The sequence below is a fragment of the Falco biarmicus genome, chromosome 1, assembly GCF_023638135.1.
Source record: "Falco biarmicus isolate bFalBia1 chromosome 1, bFalBia1.pri, whole genome shotgun sequence".
NCBI lineage: Eukaryota > Metazoa > Chordata > Aves > Falconiformes > Falconidae > Falco > Falco biarmicus.
The window spans coordinates 66,635,510-66,656,639 of NC_079288.1; positions in this window are offsets into that span (position 1 = coordinate 66,635,510).

Here is a 21,130-nt window from a genome sequence, read left to right on the forward strand (position 1 = left end):
TCTAAAACTCTTAGCTTTCTGGTCTGTCCTGTTGTGGATCCTTTCCGTTTTGTTTTGTTTTGTTTTGTTTTGTTTGTCTGTTTGCTTGTTTCCTAGTATCTTCCAAACAAAACTGGATACATTAGTCCAAGCCAAAGTCTCACCAGTGCCAAGTACAAAGCACCTTTTAGGCAGGGACATACAGTAGTCAATAATGTAGGGAGTAGGGAAGATGGCATAAAACCCCAAATTGCTTAGAAAAGGAGTTTTAAAGAAACAGTTCTGATTCAATAGACTTGGACTGTGTTTCCAGGAATAAAGAATTTTGTCAACCTTTTTCTTTTTCTTTCTTTTTTTTTTTTTAATAAAGGAAATATTAACTCTTTGAAATGCAGACTTTTATATTGTTGGAAATGCTAGCACTGCGTTTTACAACAGCTAGGGTAGAAATTTAAAATTTCATTTAGAGAATCTGTTTCAGAACCCTCATATTATATCTAGGAGAAGATGGACTTTATTTCCCTGTCTAATATTAGAAGTAGTGGGAAAAACTTTCAAGAAAAAACCACAAAAAGCTGAAGTCAGCATCCCCCCAAATTCCTAGTCAAACAGGGAGCTAAACAACAAAATGTTTCTTCAGAATGTGAAACCTGCATATAATAGTAAAAAAGAAAAATCACAGATCAATATAAAAAGCTAGTTGACAGTATGCAAGCAGAATATTTGTGTAGATGAAGCCTTCATTTGGATAGACTCAGATCTTCCTCAGTGCATCAAAGAAAGGTGGAAAAGATAAGCAATTATTCCATGCACCTGGACCACTTTTGGTATCTCTAGGAGCAGCTATAATATTAATACACTTAATCTGCTGATGAACAGAAAGGGAGGGCTGGTTTCAGTGCAACAGTGCTCCCTCAGCCCCCTAAACACTGGCCACTGCTTCCTCAGGAAGGGAATGCCACATTGTGCATAGGTCAGCATGCACACATTTTGGGAAGGAAACAAAGAAAGGAAAGAAAAAGCAGAGGCAACAAAAAATGGGTATGACAATAGAAATGCATGGATTTTTTTTTATAGCATATTGTGAAAACATCATCTAAGTTCTGAGAAGCTCCAAACCTGCAACTGGCTCAGGCAAGCAAAAAGGCAATGGCTTATAAAGGAAATATCCTGACAAATTATTTTTCTTGAAGTACAGCGTAATTAAGTGGAAGTGGTAGCTGTCCCGTCATTTAAGATATTTTGAACAAGACAATAAAATTTTAGACTGATCTACAAAATAAACCTTGACTACATATCATGGACTAAAATATACAGATCATGATCTGAAATACTTAACAACTTTTTTCTTACATCTAGGCTCCAAGATTTAATGCTGCTGGTACAGTTTTAAAGGCCACATGCATTAATTTTTTGTGGCACATGCAGGGAAAGTTTTTGTATTCAGGTAAGTTTATTTCTTCACATACAAACCCCATTAATACTTATTCAACTCATTTTATTGCAGATTCCACAGATTTTGTATTGAAATCAAATGGATCAGACATGATTTCAAAGGCCTTTTCCAACCTATATAATTCTATGATTCTATAATTCTATAATTATGATAACTGATGTGGTATTTCCCTGGTAATATCTTTAAAGTTTAGCCTTCTGAATTATATACTCATATAAATAATTATATATTTATACATGAACACTACCACGGAATTAACTTAAAACAGCTACAGGAGGTAGATACACTAGATATTTGCAGATAGGCATGGAAAAAGACAGTTTTTTTCTGCAGCTGTTAAAACAGGTAGCAGCATGTATCAGGGAGAAATGTTTGTGAGGACTGACATTTTATTGGATTTTAATTCAATTATCAGTGATAAAAAAGGGAGGGACACCTTCCCCAGCCACTACCACATGCCCAGCTGCAGGCTGGGAGCAGGAAACACCTGTGTGACGCCTGGACACTATGCTGAGGATGCGTCCATTAGCACACGACTGGAGGTGGCTTTCCATTGCATGTCATGCGGTGCTGCATGGCTCCAGTTCATCCTGTGCAGCTGCAGGGTTCTGAGCCTCAGCCCTGCTGAGACATCATCTCCTGGGAGGGAAGGCGGGGGAGTGTCAGGGGATCCCTGTGGTCTAAGCACAGCATGAAGAGGGTTGGGAGGTCCCTGAGCTTTTGCCAGCCTTTCCTCCCTGAGGCCAAGGACCAGGATGCAATTATCCCTTTCCTAGGGTCACTTGACTTTTCAGACTTATTTCCACATGCAACCCACATCTACTGTCCTCCATTATCCCTCAGGAGGAACAAGCTTTCTGGTTTGTAATTAAAACACTTCAGATGCTGTGTTAGACTGATGCTAACCAACCCTTGGGAACTGACTTTGCTCATAGGCGCTGAATACACCGCTGATTGCTATTTAAAGTAATAATTCAAGAGATCCTTCTTCCCACAAGCTCGCATGTCTTTGTAGATCTGTGAGATCTGATTACGTTCAGTGTGGCTGCTTGTGATCTGTCTTTTGTGATTTTGTTTTGGTGAGGAGTTAGACTACCCCTCACCTCTTTCCCACTACACAGCCCTCTCCTCTCCCCCTCGACCCCACATCACCTGCCCAGTGTACAAGCACCTGGATTTCTAATCAGGACTGGGCTCCTCCTCAGTTTCTCAGTTTCTGAAAGTAATGGTAATATCCACAGAATACACTGGGAAAAAAATACCAAGCAGATGTGACATTTTGGACTCTTCATTAGCAGAAAGTATTTGGGAAAGCTACTGTCATGGTTACCAAGCTAAGAGACATCTTTCAGGACCACTTCTTTGCAGGGTCTCACTGAGGGCACCCACTCAGGTGTGTGACTTTCAGCAGAGTATGTCGCAGTAATATCATTCAGACCAAGGCCCGAGTTACCTTTGGGTACAAATTTGAATTAATACGGGAGGGTTAAGGTTTCCCTCAAGGACTTCCTTTTGGCAGCCTGTGGCAAAAGTTGATTGAAGCAACTAATAGAGCTTTTTCCAAATACATCATGTTCTGCTCATTCCTCAAAGGTATGAAACATTTAGGATAAAGAGGGCTGATTGCTGATGCACCAGTATTATTTAGACATATTTATGCTGCTGCCAGCCTAGCCAGCTCCCACTTTGACAGACCCATCCTAAAGTGTTTATAGATTTCACCCCTCTTGGAGCTTTTCACCATCTTCTTCCTCTTTAGTAAAAGTAAAAGGGTTTAGATTGTGCCTGCTTCCTTGTGTGTCCTTTAATATAGCCTTGAGACTAATAAAATGGAGATGCAACAAATAATAAGTACTTTCTTGTCTTGCCTTTATGATGACACATTAACTTGCTGCTGCTTTGACTGGATCTACTTAGGCAGCGTGCCACCTCCAAAAAGCTACTAGGATTTTAAAGCTCAGAATCCTGGCTTTACTTCAGAAAAAACTGAAATGTGTTAAAAAAATCCTTTAAATCCGAAAATTGTGTAATCAGTTACATGAGACAGAATGAAAGGCATCAAAAACACACTCCCTGAAGGACAGCCCCTTTCTTCCAGGCTTTCCCTCACCCTGGCAGCCCTTCAGGGATGTCCGATGCTGTGGGCATCCAGTCTGCATGTGTCTCCATACCATGTTGTCTGCTTCCTGGAATATCATTTTATTTCCCCCCTGTCATATCCTGGAGTTGCCTTTGTGTCACTCTTTACACCTCTTATGGCTTTCCCAGTTTTTGCAGTGCCCACACTCCCCTGTGAGATCCATCTTGCCCTGGGGAAGCTTCCCCTCCTGGCACACTCACCTAGCACCCGCAGCGTGCCAGGGCAGGGGATGGGACAAGTGAATTACAACATGCAAATTCCATTTGATTTCAGAGACTTACACCTAATCCAAGCATTCCTTACTTGAAGGAATCTGGCACAGCAAAATGCAGCAAACGGGAAAAGCAAATGCCATCTATCATGGTCCTAAAAAAGAGAAAAAATACATTTGAGTTTATACATATAGATGTTTATGTACATATATATGCATCTGTACATATATCTTGGACACACACAAAACTAGATATATTTATATATGTAGAAATTCAGAAGTGAGAAGAAAAGATAATAACTGTAGATGGGATGAAATATTATTGTGACATGGAGCGCAATAATTTTATTTCTATTTTGAAAATAATAAATTATAAAAGAGCCTGTCTAAACACCATTCACAGAACTGAAGGATATACATGGTGAAGTTGATGGCAACTCTTCTCTTGCATACTCCAATACCTGTGATTTGTACACCCTCCCCCCTCCCCCCCCGCCCATACCTAGCCCCCGTGGTGCCTGACCCAAATTCAGAGTTGTCCTCTGACTTGGCAGTTTCCGTCTACCTCCAGAGTGTGCTAAGTGCCATACAATAAAATATTCTGAGTAAGCTAGTTTCAGTTTCGCCTGGTGATGCTTTTCTACTTAAATATTCAGTGGCTGGGAAAGACCACTGCACAACATGTTTATTTTGGGGCATATTTAATTGAAATTCTTGTTCTAAGTATAATTTTTCATGTCTCAGATAAGATCACCAGGCTGGAAGGTATTCAAAAGACAGCATTTGCTCAGTATCTGCGGTTAATGCAGGCCACTGGGCTCAGAAGGCAAAGTCTGTCAGACCTGGGGGAATGACTGAAACACCCTTAAAGCCGTCAGCTTCTAGAGCCAGTTTTCTTGATATATATCCAATACTTAAAGGGTCACAGTCAAGGGGAGATACTGAGTGTAACCCACCCCGAAATACATCACAGTATTGTGGGAAAGAGTCCTTGCTACAATACGGAATTAATCCCTTTCAAGCAGGGGAGAAAATTGATTTTGTGCCTCCATCAACCGAGATGAATGCCCTAACCACTAGGTGGGAAGAGAAAGAAAGAGAATCTGTATCACTTTCTTCCAAGTTTTATTAATATATTCTTTCCTACATTTTTTTACAGAAGAAACTTTTGAGTAGTTTTAGGGCAAATGGACTATTTTTAAAGAATTATTTTATCAAGAAGGAAAACATTTCCTGTATTACTCCAAGGTTCCTACACTGAATATAAGCAGTTATCAGATTTCATCCTGACAAGGATTTCCATCCATTCTTAAATTGTACAAAAACAGAGCACCCGAGGCTGACTTTTTTGTCAGATGCTTACTCTGTCTTTCAGTTTTGTTAACACAGTCTTTTAACTATTCAGGCAGCCTACAGCAATATGCAGTTGGAATATGGTAAATAATATAAGATTCACAAAGTAAGTTAACACAGAGTAATTTCAGGTAATTTCAGCTGTAACAAATAATGCTACTTTATTAAGTAGTAATCCATAAACCTACAGTTATGTATTAATACACTAAACGGTTTTGTATAGAATTTATATTACAACGAAACCTTTGAGTTTCTTGCTGTCTAATATCAAGTAATAATAGAATGAGAGCAAACCACATTTTTAAAACTTAATTTGAAGTTATGCTTTAACGGTAATTAGAGTTCTAGAAAACTTCTCAGAAGTTTAATATTCTACATGCCTCAAGTTTCCAAGTAACTTCTGGCACTCACAATTACACATACACCCTCCCACTCACCACTTCAGATCAGCTCATTATGAATGATAACTCCTCATTGAGACATACTGGGTAGGAGACAGACAGTGGAGGACTAATATTTATGAACAGGCAAAGCTTCATTTAAATGAATGAAACTACAATATTTACAGCAGCTAACCATCTGGCCTTCATGTTTCAACTTCTTCAAGTTATGTGTTCTAACAAAAATGAGCTTTTTAAAATGCGTCCTCTTTGTTAAATATATTTGCTGGTTTGTTTGTGTACAGATTCTTGTAAAGCAAGTTTTGCTAACTAAAAAAATGCTGAACAAATTTCAGTCAATCAGCCAACCAAAATTTTTCAGCTTAATCTAAGCATAAGATGTTTGAGCCCAAAAGGAGAAGACTGGAGCATTATAATAGTGGGCAGGGAGCTGTAAGGCTGCAACTTAGTTGTCACTAACAACAGCTTTTACTTGTGGACAAAACAGCAATAATAGTAAATTTAATTTCTAAAGTGCCCTTTCCAGAGTCCCAGGGAATTTTGCATCCCAAGCAAGTAAAAGCAACACAGAAAATAGATCTTTCAAATTCTGCTTTAAAAAACTAAATCCACAACCAGTTTTCCAAATATAAATAGGAATTTCATTACACTGTGAAAACACACACTAAATGCTCAGACACCCACAGTCTTTAAACTATATTTAGGACAAAACTATGAATCAGAATATTCTGACCTAAAAATTATACCAATAGGAAAAGGAAGAAAGGAAAAATTGAAGAACTAGGACTCAATATTGCCAGAGGCCTTATAAATTAGGAAAAATACTTTTAAGCCATTAATATATTCAAAAGAATAAGGAAACCATTAATGAATTTTTATGTTTTCATGCATTTTTCTTATATCTATAATTCTGAAGAAAAACAGTTAACTCAATAAAACAATATACTGGAATATTTATATTTATATTCATTTATATTTAGCATCGAGATAGTTAATATCCCACAGGACAACAAAACAGAAAAAAAAAAAGTTTTACTTGTGGTTCTAAAGGTCACAGAGGTATATTCTTTTCTATAATGAGAAAAGACCATGGACTTCTTGTGCTGCATCTGCATGCAGATTTCCATACTGAAAGGATTAAATTTGTTCCTTGCTCTGTGGAAGAAACAAGATTGGTATGCTGTAGAGAAGGACGTAAGAATGTTACTCCAGCACTCCATAAGAAAGCTATCACCAAAAAAACTATTTTGGCTGGATGATAACACTTTCGACCATGCTTTGTTATTATTAGCATTTCACAAATCCACATTAGCCCAACATGATGTATGTGTTGCTACAATTTTTGCATGGGATGTGTTTGTCTTTGGATGCATCAGAAAGAGTAGACAAAGGCCCTTTCCCAAAAATAGGTATTGAAATTAGGTAACAATATTTATTGATTTGTTTTTTTATTCTTTTTCTTTAAGATGATCTATATTACATGGGTAAGGAAGGCAGTAGAGAATGTATCATTCCACCAAAGAGAAGATATATCAGTGGAAGAGCCTATTACTTGCTACGAAACTTTAGATTAATTGTATGCGTTCATAAAGATAAATCGTTAAACTGGAATGATCTTAAGATTGAATTGGAAATTGACATTTTCAAATGTGATGATCTTAAGTAGATTGTCTGTTATGTTAATGAGGCACACACACACACATATATATATATATATATGTATATATATATATATATGTATGTTATAATTACATTAATCAAACAGGCAAAATACAAAGCCTCCAGCCCAGCTCAGTGTCCAAGAAAAAAGAAAGTATTCTCCTTCTGGGTGTGCAGTCAATTACCAATGATAATTACAAAGGGAGAGATGCTTCATCATTAATGAAACAAGGGAATGAAATAAAACGCTAAAGCCAAATGCCAAGGGTAAGGTCAACATCAATTCACAGTAGTGCATTACCACATTAAACTATGTCATGTCTATACTGCTTTAGAGCAGACTACAGCAGTTTTTCTATAATAAACAAGGCAAAGTTTCAGCCACGTTTTAATCCAGGCTCCTGAACCTTCAGTGTAATGCCACATTCACTTACCACTTTAACCTGCTACAGTAATTTCTTTACATCTCCCCATTTCTTTATTGTTGAGAAATATATCCAATGTTCAACTGTCATTGCGTGAAAAACTGTATATACATCTTTCCTTTTGTTTCATTTAAAGCTTCTGCGGACACTCCCAGCATTTTTTGTTAATGTGCTAACTGAATATTTTTCTGCAGTTGTCCTCAACTTCTAGATCACAGAATGGTTTGGAAGGGACCTCAAAGATCATCTAGTCCCAACCCCCCTGCCATGGGCAAGGACACCTTCCACTAGACCAGGTTGCTCAAAGCCCCATCCAGCCTGGCCTGGAACACTGCCAGGGATGGGGCATCCACATCTTCTCTGGGCAACCTGTTCCAGTGCCTCACCACCCTCACAATAAGGAATTTCTTCCTAATATATAATCTAAATCTACCCTCTTCCAGTTTAGTTATTACCCCTCATCCTATCACTACCTGCCCTTGTAAAAAGTCCCTCTCCAGCAGTCTTGTAGGCCCCCTTGAGGTACTGGAAATCTGCAATAAGGTCTCCCTGGAGCCTTCTCTTCTGCAGGCTGAACAACCCAAACTGTCCCTGTGTTTCTTCATAGGAGAGCTGCTCCAGCCCTCTGACCATCTTCGTGGCCCTCCTCTGGACTCAGTCTAACAGGTCTATGTCCTTCTTGTGTTGTGGGCCTCACAGCTGGACACAGTACTCCAGTTGGAGTCTCACGGGAGTGAAGCAGAGGGGCAGAATCACCTCCTTCGACCTGCTGGTCATGGTTCTTTTGATACACTTGAGGATATGGTTGGCTTTCTAGACTTCAAGCACATGCTGCTGGGCTATGTTGAGCTTTTCATCCACCAACACTCTCCAGTCTTTCTCCTCAGGGCTGCTCCAAATCCCTTCTCTGCCCAGCCTGTATTGATAGTGGGGTTTGCCCCAACCCATATGCAGGACCTTGCATTTGTGCTTGTTGAACTTCATGAAGTTTTCAAGGGCCCACCTTCACAGCCTGTCATAATGTCCCTCTGGATGGCATCCCTTTCCTGCAATGTGTTGACCATACCACACAGCTTGGTGTCATCAGCAAACTTGTTGAGGGTGCACTCAATCCCTGACAAAGATGTTAAACAGCACTGGTCCCAGTACCAACCCATGAGGAACACCACTCGTCTGGTCTCCACTTGGACATTGAGCCATTGACCACAACTCTTCGAGTGTGACCATCCAGCCAATTCCTTATCCATCAAGTGGTCAATCCGTTAAACCCAATGTCCACTGCAGACCACACTTGAAACCAGCTGTCTAACTCCTTCTCAGCCTCCCTGCTGTTATGCAGCACTTTCACTGCCTCCTGCAGCTCAGCCATCTGCTGCAAGAGCCCCTCCACCTGGGAACACCTTTTGCAGGCAGGTCTGCTGCCTGTCCCTGCCCCAGGAGAAAGGTCTAGGCACTTCCTGTAGTCAAATTTACCAAGAGCTATCTACAACTCTTTTAGTGTGACCATCCAGCCAATTCCTTATCCATTGAGTGGTCTGTCTGTCAAATCCATGTTTCTCCAGATGAGAAACAGTTTTACTTGCTCATGACATTTGAAATGTAAGGTTTGAAGTGCTCTTATAGCTGCTCAGGCAGAAAACTTAGGGTGTGGGTGGTTAACAGAAAAGCTGCAAAGTGGTACCAACTGGGTTAATGAATATAAAAGTAATTGTTGCCCTTTGAGTCTGCATTTCAGTAAGGCACAGTGAGAAAAGGTCTATCAATTTTCTTTGACTAAGAACCTGCCTGACAGATAGAAAGCCACGTGCTCTAAGGAGTTGAGCCTTACCGGGTGTTGCCACATAGTCTCCATGACAAAGCACAAGGGATACATCCTGATGTTACAGCCCCTCACTTGGAACTCTTTGTCTGGGCATCTTTAGGCAGGTGCAAAGAGGCTCTGCAAGTGGGGTATACACAACTTTAAAACATAAAGGAGTTTTAGGGAGCTGTTTGGCCAAGCACTGTCATGTCCACCTCCCCTGATACAGCATACCAAGACCATACAGCACAGCACAAAAATGCCAGAAAGGGGATCTCCAGAGGAGAAGTTAGCTTCTGTAGCTATGTGGGACTGATCCTGGATGTTGCTGAGCTGTTGTCTCCCATCAACTGACAGTACTGACAACTTGACCTAATGACCTCCAGCAGAACTAACTAGCCTCCCTGTTTTCTGTTTGGGCTTTATACCATTCCTTGCTGATGTTTTTCCTCCTGATTTATTAATGATCCTGTTTCAGCAGTCCTACTTCTGTAACTTTTACCTTTTTCTGTCTCCACAGGCTGTCTCATGGCTCTTTCTCTGCAGTGTGAGTCAAGGTAACACAGCTAAGCCACATCAGGGCTGGACCTGGGTCCTTCACATCCACACAACTAAACCCCTGGGAGTGGGGGAGCTCATGGCTGGTATTTCAAGGACAGGGTTTCATCAGAGATCCTTGAGAATATCTGCAGGCATAGACCTGGCATGGAAGCTGCAGGTTTGTAAACCTCAGCAACAGTGACCTGTATTCTTTACTGCTATATACTTGTACTTTGATCTAGTACCTACTTGTTTATGTATATACAGGCATTTTTTTTATTAATTAGCCCCATAATAACTCTGTTTCTCACACATATATACAAAAGGACCAGTTGCAGCAACTGAGGTCATGAATGCAGCTAGAACAGATTGCACAGCATCTGCACGCTTTATCCCTAAAGTTATTTCTTGTTGTTAAATAATTGTTATCCTAAAACCTGCTAGTCTTCTATGAAAAATAACAAAACTGTTGACTTTCATGACTCAAAACCATTTTTCTTAGTGTTCCAGAAGAAAAGCATTGTAAGCTGAAAATTGAACTGATTATCCAATTAATAATGAAAAAGCAATCATTAATTTCGAAACCTTGCTTATGAGAATAAATTAAAAAATAAATAGCGTATATATTTTTAAAAATTTGACTAGAACCTTCTTTTTTATGAAAGTCAACTCAGTTGCTTTTCAAAGCAACCTGTTTCACAAATCATGCCTAAATACAGTAAGAAATACTTGTCTCCAAAGATAAAGTCAGAAATGGCAGAAGTAGCAAAACCTCCACTGTATTGTACTGTGTTAATGGTGATTTTCATTTTCCAAAGCAACACAGAAATTTGTTTCTACATCTACATCTTCACCTTAACAATGGGCAATATGTCCACTGACCTTTTTTTGTAGTTCTCTGCCTGCAGTCGTGGAGCAGAGATCGCATTGTATGGCATTGTGTTTCACAGGGTGGTTAAGGTTGGCTGCCAAAAAAAAATAAAATTCTAAACCATATTACAATCATCTATTTTAAGACATGAGAAATACCAGTTTATATAAGATTAAGCTTTCTGAAACAGTACAACAAAGCTCATGAGGTGAATAACGGGTAGTTTTATGTCAGTAATGGCACTACTCCATGAAATGCTGAACTCATGTACAAAATGTTCTCCACATGCCTCATTGATATAGACCGTTTGATTGTAAATGTGCTCTCTGGTATTAATCAGGAGGTTGTTGATATTACCGTGTGTTGTCACTAGGCATTTCCAGTAGGTAAGCAATATAATAGGGAAATTTTTTACATAGATATGCCAATAAATGTGCATTAGTCATATCCACATGCAGTGAAAGACTGCAATAAATACAGCACGGCAAAATTCATCTGGCAACATCACAGAAATCATAGTGGTTTCATATATAGCCTCCAATGGTTTGCTACATAGTCTTAAGATAAAATTTGCACTAGACCTCTTGCTTTCTGTTATCCTCAGGTGTTATGGTAGAGTACAGAAGTGTGTGTTAGTAGCTCCAGGTTTCCCATATAGTCATACATCCTAAACTGAAGATTTCCTAGAGCTTGCTCCATTTTTCTTGGCTGACTGTTTTCTTTTACCAGTGACTTCATTTAATGGGGGATTTTGATTTGTGCCAGCTAGAAAGAGACAACAGGTATGTCACAGAAATGAAGCACAAGAGCTAGGATTTGGTTTATATTTTAAACAAAAGGTAAATGTTTTGGCATTGCATGAATAATGTGAATTATTTGCTTGCAAAGTATAAGGTTATAAGAAAAAGAATATAAAAAGATCCTCCACAGAAACACAGAGCACAGCAGTAAAAGGAACTTTCTGTTTTATCTTGCTATTACTATAACACAATCTTATTCCTGTGTTTATTATGGTCTACCTCAAAGCTTGTTAAGTGGCTGTCTCCACTCCACTCTTACTTAAACCTGTTTTGGAACATCACTGCACTGAAAAGAGGTAACTTTTTTCCCCCTTAATTTAAATAAACCAAAGTTATTTTTTGCCACACCTTTATCTACCTTTTCTTGTTTTGAATTTGCTCCTTTGAATTTTAAATAGTCTTCCCCGCAACTGGTGTGTAGTCCTTGGGACATTCAGTTTTCACCTTCAATTTTTCATTTTGCTAGATTAAATAAACCAGCTTCTCTGTTTACTCTCACAGAAGTCCACCAGTTCTCTAGTTCTCCTATTGCTCCATCTCTGTACCAAAATGCGCTGGAATTCCCTCTTGCACATTATCTTGGAACTGTGTAAAGAAGTTTAGATGAAAATGTTATTAAACACTTATCGTAATACTCCCCCATCACTAGTAAAAACAGATATTTTTGCTGTTGGCTTCTCTCAGAATCTGTCTTCCACTGGCCACTGGCCATTTTGGCTCCCTGGCTGTTACTGGCACTGCAGAGACTCCTTCTTCAGTGAACACAATTGACTGCTTAGAAGCTATTTCTAACATCAGTCCAGAGATGACACTCATTTAACCTTGTCCAGCCACAAAGCCTGGTCAAATACCAAAGCTGTCACTCAGTGTTTTTTATCCCACAGTCTGGCAAATAACGAGCATAACACAGTGTAGCAGTGATTAAACAGCACGCAGGAGGTTTCAGCAGCTGGAAACGAGTGACTGCAAGTGATGACTGTCCTTTATATCTATATGTTTTTCTATTTGATACTGTCTTCTGACATGCATCTATCATGCATTTTAATATGTATTTAGATTAGCCAAACACTAAGCATGTTTTCAAGGTCAGATGCCAAATATTTAACTCTTTGCATGCTATATTGGGCCATTTCCTGATCTGCTCATCCTCCCTGCATGATATTACCTCTGTCTTACATAGATCCTCATTAGTCATTCAATGGTCACAGACATCCCTCTCTTTAGCATATAGATATTTGCACATCTGCAACTGTTTTTAATGGTTTTTTAGGCCTTTCACAGCTGCATAAAAATGGTAATTTATGTGTCATGTATACATATATAATACACACATATATACACTGAAATGAAAAATACGCTATGAACTCTCCAAATGATGAACTGAAGCTTACAGAGTAAATTCAGAGTAGTTCCTGTGCGTTTAGCTGGTTAAAACTTTGTCTGATTTATATTTTGCTCTCAGGATCATCTGTTATTTTCTGTCCCACGTCTTGGAATTCATCTACACAATAGCCATGTGGCTTCATGTAATCAACAGATTTACCCTCAGTCTTTCTTTCTGTGCCAAGATTCTCAGTGCAAGATAGACCTTTGTAGCCCAATAATTGTCTTTTCAATATAGTCCATTATCTCACCTTTACTTACTTGCTTTTCTCCCCTAAGTTACCACATTAATCCTAATCGAACTAGTAGTCTTCTGTGTGGTACCATATCAAAACCTTTACTCAGTGGTTATTGAAAGACAGAAAAGTCTCTCATTATCTTGAAACATTAATCGTTCTCTCAAAGCCAAAGATTACTGTCTCTGACATGAACTATCTTTGATAAACCTACATTACAGGTTTTTTTACTTCCATGTTGAAATCTTGTTCAGTAGCACTGCATGCAGGATCTGACTGTTATCTTCTTTCCCATATCCTTCACCATATGTAAGGACCACATTTACTACTTTGCAGTCAGGCAGTCTCAAGAACAATTAAAATATTGCCTTTCAAACTTTCCTTTTTAATGTTAAACACTTCAGTTGCCTGTAATAAGTAGTCTATTCTTGTTAGTTTGAGTGATAAAGCTGTGAGGACTTTTGTCCAAACTCAACACTGTTTCCTTCCATTTATATTGACAATTCCCATCAGTGGCTATTGGATAAAGAAACTTTCATCTACGTATAAACACAATGGTCACTAAACCTCCTGCAGTTCCTACTAATATCACTGTAGAACCTTTCATTATTCATCTCCAAAGTGACTTTAGCCCAAACAGATCTTAAACTGTCTGTGTTAAGAGAAGGCTCAGGAGGACCTCATCACAGTATGCCAGTACATCAGTGACAGCTACAAAGAGGCCAGAGTCTCTCTTTTCATAAGGAGCCACGTGGAAAGGACAAGGGGCAACAGGTACAAGTTGCACTAGGAGAGGTTTCATCTTAAGATTTGTTTCATAAGAAAGATTTGTTTTTTATAGTGAGAACAATTAATCACTGAAACGACTTCCCCAAGGATGTGGTGGAGTTCCTGTCACAGGAGGTTTTCAAAGTGTGATCGGGCAGGGTGCTAGATCACCTAATTTAGCCTTTCTTTCCCATGAAAGGTTGCATGGGAGACCTCTTTTGAAGTTTCTTCCAACCTGAGCTGTTCTATGATTCTATGATTCTGTTACACTTCTAGAATCTTTTATATTGTTACCATGCAATAGGACACTACCAATTTTACCTTTTTATAAATAAATATATGTATCTATGTATATTGCCTATTTTTTAAAATTTTATTTGCAATATCCTTTCATCATGTCTTTGGTGTCCACATCACTATAACAGGTCTTGCATATCACTTCCATTTTCTTTCTTGGAATTCCTCAGTGTACCCTAATTTTCTTTCTTTTCCTTATCTTGGTCATTACAGCCAAAGACCATTACAGCCAAAGACCATTACAGCCAAAGACCATTACAACCAAAAATATATCTCATCTCATTCTCTGTATTTTTTAGTAAATATTGTTCTTTCATGCCAGATTCAGTCATGAATGACTAATACGTCAGGTAGAATCAATCCATCAAAAAAGCTTCCTTTGTTGCATCAGTGGTCCCAGTAGTCGTACATTCCTTACAATACTAATACTTGAACTTGCCACTCTCCAATCGATTTGGAAAGGACTTGGAAAAATGTTACTGCATATCACCTAAGTTGTCTCTTTTTTACTATCTGCAGACACTGGGTGTATGCATTTTTTTCCTGTAATTTAATTTACCCCAGCATAAAGAGTGATCAGTGATTTCTCCCATGCTCCAGTCAAGGTCCCTTCTCAGCTTCTGTGCTACACCTAAATAGTTACTCCTGCATCCTTCTGCCCTTTGTATCCTCTTTAGATTGTCTGTTGTTATTAATAAAGGATCTTGCAATATGTGGCACTGGCTATGTTTAGTAGATGCCTACAGATCTTGTAATCTAGAATCTGAATTGCATCCCTTCCTTCCTCTTCTCCTTTGTCATGTCTGAAACTTACTAGTGTCTCTAGTTGAATCTCTAGTCATTGGATCCTCTCTTCCATAAGACTGATCATGTTATATTTTCTATATAATTGGCTTTCACTCCTTTTTATCAGATAACCATTTTACTTTCTTTCTATCTCTTCTTAATTTACTTGGGGTTTTTTTTCAGCCTTTCTGTTGCACTCTTTTCACATGATCTTCTACTTCTCTAGTCTTTCTTGTTTGTCTTTTTCAGAAAATGCTGATTTTGTGGCTACTGAGTTCAAGAAGACATCCAGTCTCTACTCTGTGTCCCTTCCCCATCTTATCCTATTAAAAGCAAGTGAAGCTTTCAGTCAACATCTCAAAGACCAGCAGATGAAAGCCAGACCACCATGAAGACTGCTGTGGGACATCCAATGTCCCTCACTATACCACTCATTTCTAGGTCAACTGAGATGTCTCTTCCATCTCAGCAATGCAAATATAGTAGTGAAGCTTGCAATACATCAAACTGACACTTTTGCATTCATCTTTAAACAGGAAGCAACTCCTGACATTATTATAATTTTGAATGCAGTTATATACATAATGCCCCAACCAATCTCTGTCCTGAATGCTTCTATTTATTTCAAAAAGTACTTATTTCAAAAAGAACATTTTTAATCTCAGTCATGTAAAAATATTAAGCCAAGTTCTGAAAATGAATAATTTGAATAGTAGATTTGTGAGAAAGACTAATTTTTTTTCTTTTTTAGAGCAAATAGGATCACATCTTTTATTTCACCTCTTTATTCACCTTAGAAACTTGTTATATAATGCAAACTTCTAATTTAATTTTATATGATCCCAGAAGCTAAATATCTCAGAGAAGGTTTAAGGTGGTTGGAATGTGTGATACTAAGGTATTGGTATCAGCTACCCCTTAGCTCTTTTTTTTTTGCTGGAAGAGTGAAGCATCACACAATAATCTACTAGGTCTCCTTACAAGACTAACCTCTAGGAAGGAAATAAAAGAAAAAAAAAAAAAAAGAAAAAAATCCAAGAGCTAATAAAGGTTTGGTTAATTCAGTTTTCATTTCTGTGAAGTCTCTGTGACTTCATAGGACTAAAGAGAGTGGAAATAACATTTTGAATGCAAAAACATAAATAGGGGCTTCATAGCTCTTAAATGTCATCCCTGAAGGATAAGGCTATTAGAGGGAGAGCAGAAAAATCTTGTTAATTTTATGGAAAGGTAATGATTTGCTTTCAATCTCTGCTTTCAACTTAGGCTAGTCTGCATTTCCAAATTTATATTTTGCATGGGAAAGAACTGCAAGCTGACACTTTAAAATGTGAACAGTAAATTATCAGGTTGAAACGGATCAGCCTCTTAATTCTGTGAGCATTTCTTTGTGTAGACCAGTGAGAACTTGAAAAACTACTATGTATTACTTCACAAACCATCCTTTAAAAGGCATTTTTGTTTGAACTGTTAACATTATTTCTACTAAGCAAAAAGGCAGAACAATAATTTTTATTCTGCTTTGCAAGCAAAGATGTTTTTCAGGCTTCCTGAAAATATGTTTACCAGATTCATGTTGTTAAATATCAAAGGTCAAAAGTTTTCATTTAATGTTGTTGTAATGGATGTTCTTATTTGAATTCTAATTACACTATAAAAGTCTTGAACAATATAGCTGATGCTGTGTTTACTTTTTGTAACACATGTGCTCATCCATTTTCATTATCTTCTAGTCAAGGTCTCTGTTCCCCTTTAGCAGACATCAACAACATTTAAAAAAACCCTGATTTTGAGTCAACTATTTCACTTTGTCGTAACTGATTCTCTGTAGTATAAAAATGGAACAGAAACTACCTTGTACTCTATATCACCTGGATGAGTTGTCATATTTGCCTGTGCTGTTTAAAATTTTCCGTTTCCACTACTGAAGAATCAATGTATTAAGTACAGTGATGTACCATACACTAGACGGGTATATAAAGTCAAAACAGTGTGTGCACCTTCAAAATTCTATTGTTATAACTGAATATAATTTTAATATTTGTCCTAAAAAATTCTCAATTCCTTTACACATACTCTAAGTTCTGCAGTAAATTTATTAACAGTATTTAAAATAATCTGTACTTTCAAGGACTTTGATATACTCTTCTTTTAAAAAAAGATGAAAGTCAATTTATTATATATCAGAAGAGAAAAATCTCCTGGCTGTAGCCAGAGCTCAGGGGAAGCATGCTGTATGCAAAATTTTCCCATAAACAGACTTGTGGAAAAGTTTTGTTCCTGAGACATTTAGAATTTGATTCTTATTAAATTTTAATAGAGCCATGCTTAATATCAAAAGTGATCTCCAGGCAAGTAGTCTAATAATATAACAACCATGAGTATCTAGAAATGCTATATATAATAAAACAAGTGCATGACATAGGTATCTGTTGTGGTTTGAGCCCAGCCAGCAGCTAAGTACCATGCACCTGCTTGCTCACTGCCTACACCCTGATGGGATTGGGAGGAGAATCGGCAAAAAGAGAAACCCCATGAGTTGAGATAAGAAAAGTTTAATTATTGAAATAAAATAAAATATACTACTACTACTACTACTTAAAAGGGAGATAACAAAAAAAGAGAGAAATAAAACTCAAGAAAACCAAGTGATACACAATATAATTGCTCACCGATGCATCCAGGCCCCCAGCAGTGACTGGCCCCTCCTGGCCAAGTCTCCCCACTTTATATACCAAGCATGGCGTTCTATGGTATCTTTGGGTACTTTGCGTTGGCTGTCCTGGTTCTGCTCCTTCCCAACATCTTGTGCACCTTGTCACTGGCAGAGCATCGGAAACTGAGAAGTCCTTGTCTTTGTCTAAGAACTGTTTAGCAACAACTGAAATATCAGTGTGTTACCAACATTATTCTCATCCTAAATCCAAAACACAGCACTGTCCCAACTACTAGAAAGAAAATTAACTCTATCCGAGCCAAACCCAGGAGAGTATCAAGACTAAGGGAATGAAAGTAATACATGTAATTATTTTAAATTGATTATTTTAAACAGACAGTAATTAAAGAAAGAACCAAAATGCACTTATGTACAGTTTAGCCAAACAGTAATTTATTCCCTGTAGACCAAATCTGTTATAAATATTAATTTTTTTCTGTTCTTGTAAAGAAAATACAAACAAATTTTCATATTTGTCACTACGAAGTTAAAAGATATGGCAATAGCACATTCCATAGAGTGATATCATGGTAAAAAAACTGAAGAGGGATCTTGCTTAAGATTGTATTTCTTTACATGAAATTATTGTCAGAAGACCCAGGGGAGGGCTCAGTTGCAGTTGTTTTCTTTGAAGCCCTGGTGAGGGGTGAGGCAATGCTCAGGCCAGCAGGGAGTAAGAAGACTTTTTTTTTTTTTTTTTGGCGCAATCCTTCTTAAGAATTTCAGCCTGACATCCAGCAATGTTTTACAAGTCCTGTCTCAGCACATTTTGCATCTTACCAAAACTCCTGCCTTTAGTATAGGTTTGTCTGTTCTGTTATGCATAAACAAAACAGTGAGGTAGGTAGACTTCAGTGGCTACCTAATCTGTTAGCTTTGCTAAAAAAAAAGCAGAGGAAAATGCAGACATAATCAGGTGATTTTCCTTTGCAGGGTTCTTTTGCAAAACTTATTTTCAAAAGGGGAAAATTTACCACATTTTAATCAGATAGATCTTCTTTAGATTTAAGCAGCCAAAAATAGCAAATGCCATAGGTTAACCTTATACTTTATATTCCAGCTCTGGTGTAGTTCATTAACAAATCTGCTGGAGGGAACGATATGCATCTACTAGGAAGCTTCTTTTCTAAGGTGATTTTCCCGGCTTTCTCCCAGCACTGTTAATAGGAGTTACCATCTAACTTACCTTACCATTTAAGTTATTGACCTGCTGTTATTCTCTGCCAGAGCTTCTTAATAATTTCTGTTCAAATGGAAAATGAAAAGCAAGAGGAAATGAAATACTGATATACAGCTTTTTTTCTTATAATGAAAAATGAGATCATAAACTCAAGATGATATAATATATGCAGTACCTAAATCATTATCTAAATAAAAATACCAAAGCTTGACAGTCTGTTAAAAATGCCAGAGTAACCCAAATCAGCTAGAACTTGACTACTAGGAACGAATCATGGGGGTGCATATTTTCTAAGGAACTAGAAATTACTCATTTTGCATATAGATTGACTCCTGAAATCCAAGCATACAGAGATGGATTTTGTTATTGGCCTAATCTTACTGGCGAAACAGGTAAAGGTATTTATTATGATGTGTCAGCTGAAGAAACAAAAACCCAGCATCAGTATGTGGCATGCATATTTGTAACTAAATGGAAGATGTCAGAACACCTGAGTTTAATGATAAAGAAATTGACACCTGTATTTGTGGTATGTATAAAATTAATTGAGCTAGGATAATATTTGAATTTCCGAAGTCAAAGAATTATTGCTGCATTTTATTTACTGGGAGTAGTGAATATTTCTAACAAAGTTGAAACAGTCTGCAAGTTCTGTTTATAATTAAATAGGAACAAAAATTACATACACAGTTTTAAGTAGCTTTTGGTCTACCACAAAAGCAACAACATAAACCAACAGCCAGTTTGAATGTCTGAAAAGGAACGGAAAAGGAAGTAGTATTTTGAAAGTGTGGGAAAATGGGTAAAGTAGGTGAACACTCACCAAATTTTTAAAAAGTCAAAATATTTTAAAGGAGGTACAAAACCCAGAAAAAATTACCTAGTCTCAATGACAACCTTCAATAAAGAACATGTTTATTTGGAAGCAAACACCAATGCTAGCTCAGCAGCAAAAACAGTTCTAGCTACAACAGCTCAGCCAGGTACAGACAAAATGTTTATAGACATTACAAGAGGGAAAAATATCAGTGGGCTAAGTTTAAACTAGAGACTGATATATATAAATCAGTGTAATATCCGTAAGGGCACACGAACAATTACTGCTCTGAAAACTCTTCACATTTGCCCCAAGAAGACTGCTTGGTCACAGAGCAGGGAGGCTACGCTGAGGGCAAAAGGTAGGAATAATGATCACAGATCACACAGAAGGTCTATTTCACACTGCAAACTCAGAAATACCCCAGGGCTTCATCCAAAAATGTGCTTGGCTCTTTCATTAATTAAATTAATAGCAACATAGTAAGCATTCCAAGTCTACCAATACACAGCAGGTGATATACTCAAGGGCAATGCAGATGTACCTTATGGTAAGGGCACTGTTCTGCTGAATATAAATCTCAGACGTGTACAACTATAAATCTTTCAGTAAGTAATCCCCCTCTCCTCCCTCATGCATTGTTTTTACATGGGTATTTCATAGAGGAAAAAAAAATAGGAAAAGCTGTGAAACAAATGATAGAAAAGCAAAACCTCCTACAGGAAAGCTGATGCTGCATGAAATCAGCAGTGTCAATGAGTGTACAATGAAACCAGACCATTAGCAGAGGATGTAATGAATTAAACCAAATGACATTTAATTTTTCAGTGTATAGACCCTAGAATATAAACTTGACACCAACTATGAAAATCAGAGATTCACTGTAAAGAACTGTCAGTATACATATAGAAAGAATTGGGGGATATTGATCTTCAGTACTGTAGATACAGATTTCTGCATCAATGTGAAAGAATATGATATTCTGGACCATAGCATGTTGTAAATCTAATGGGGCAGAGAAGATGCATTAAATCCAGCCAGATACAGCATCACAGCTACAGAGATTCAATATCCTATTGTCCTGGTTTCAGATGGGATGGAGCTAATTATCTTCTTAGGAGCTAGTGCGGTGCTGTGTTTTGGCTTTGATGTGAGACTTTTCAGTTCCTCAGGCCTTGCTAGCTAAAAGGCTGGAGAGGCACAAGTAATTGGGAGGGAACACATCCAGGGAAGCTGATCTGAACTTGCCAAAGAGGTATTCCATACCATGGGATGTCATGTCTGGTATATATACCTGGGGGGTTGGCGGGG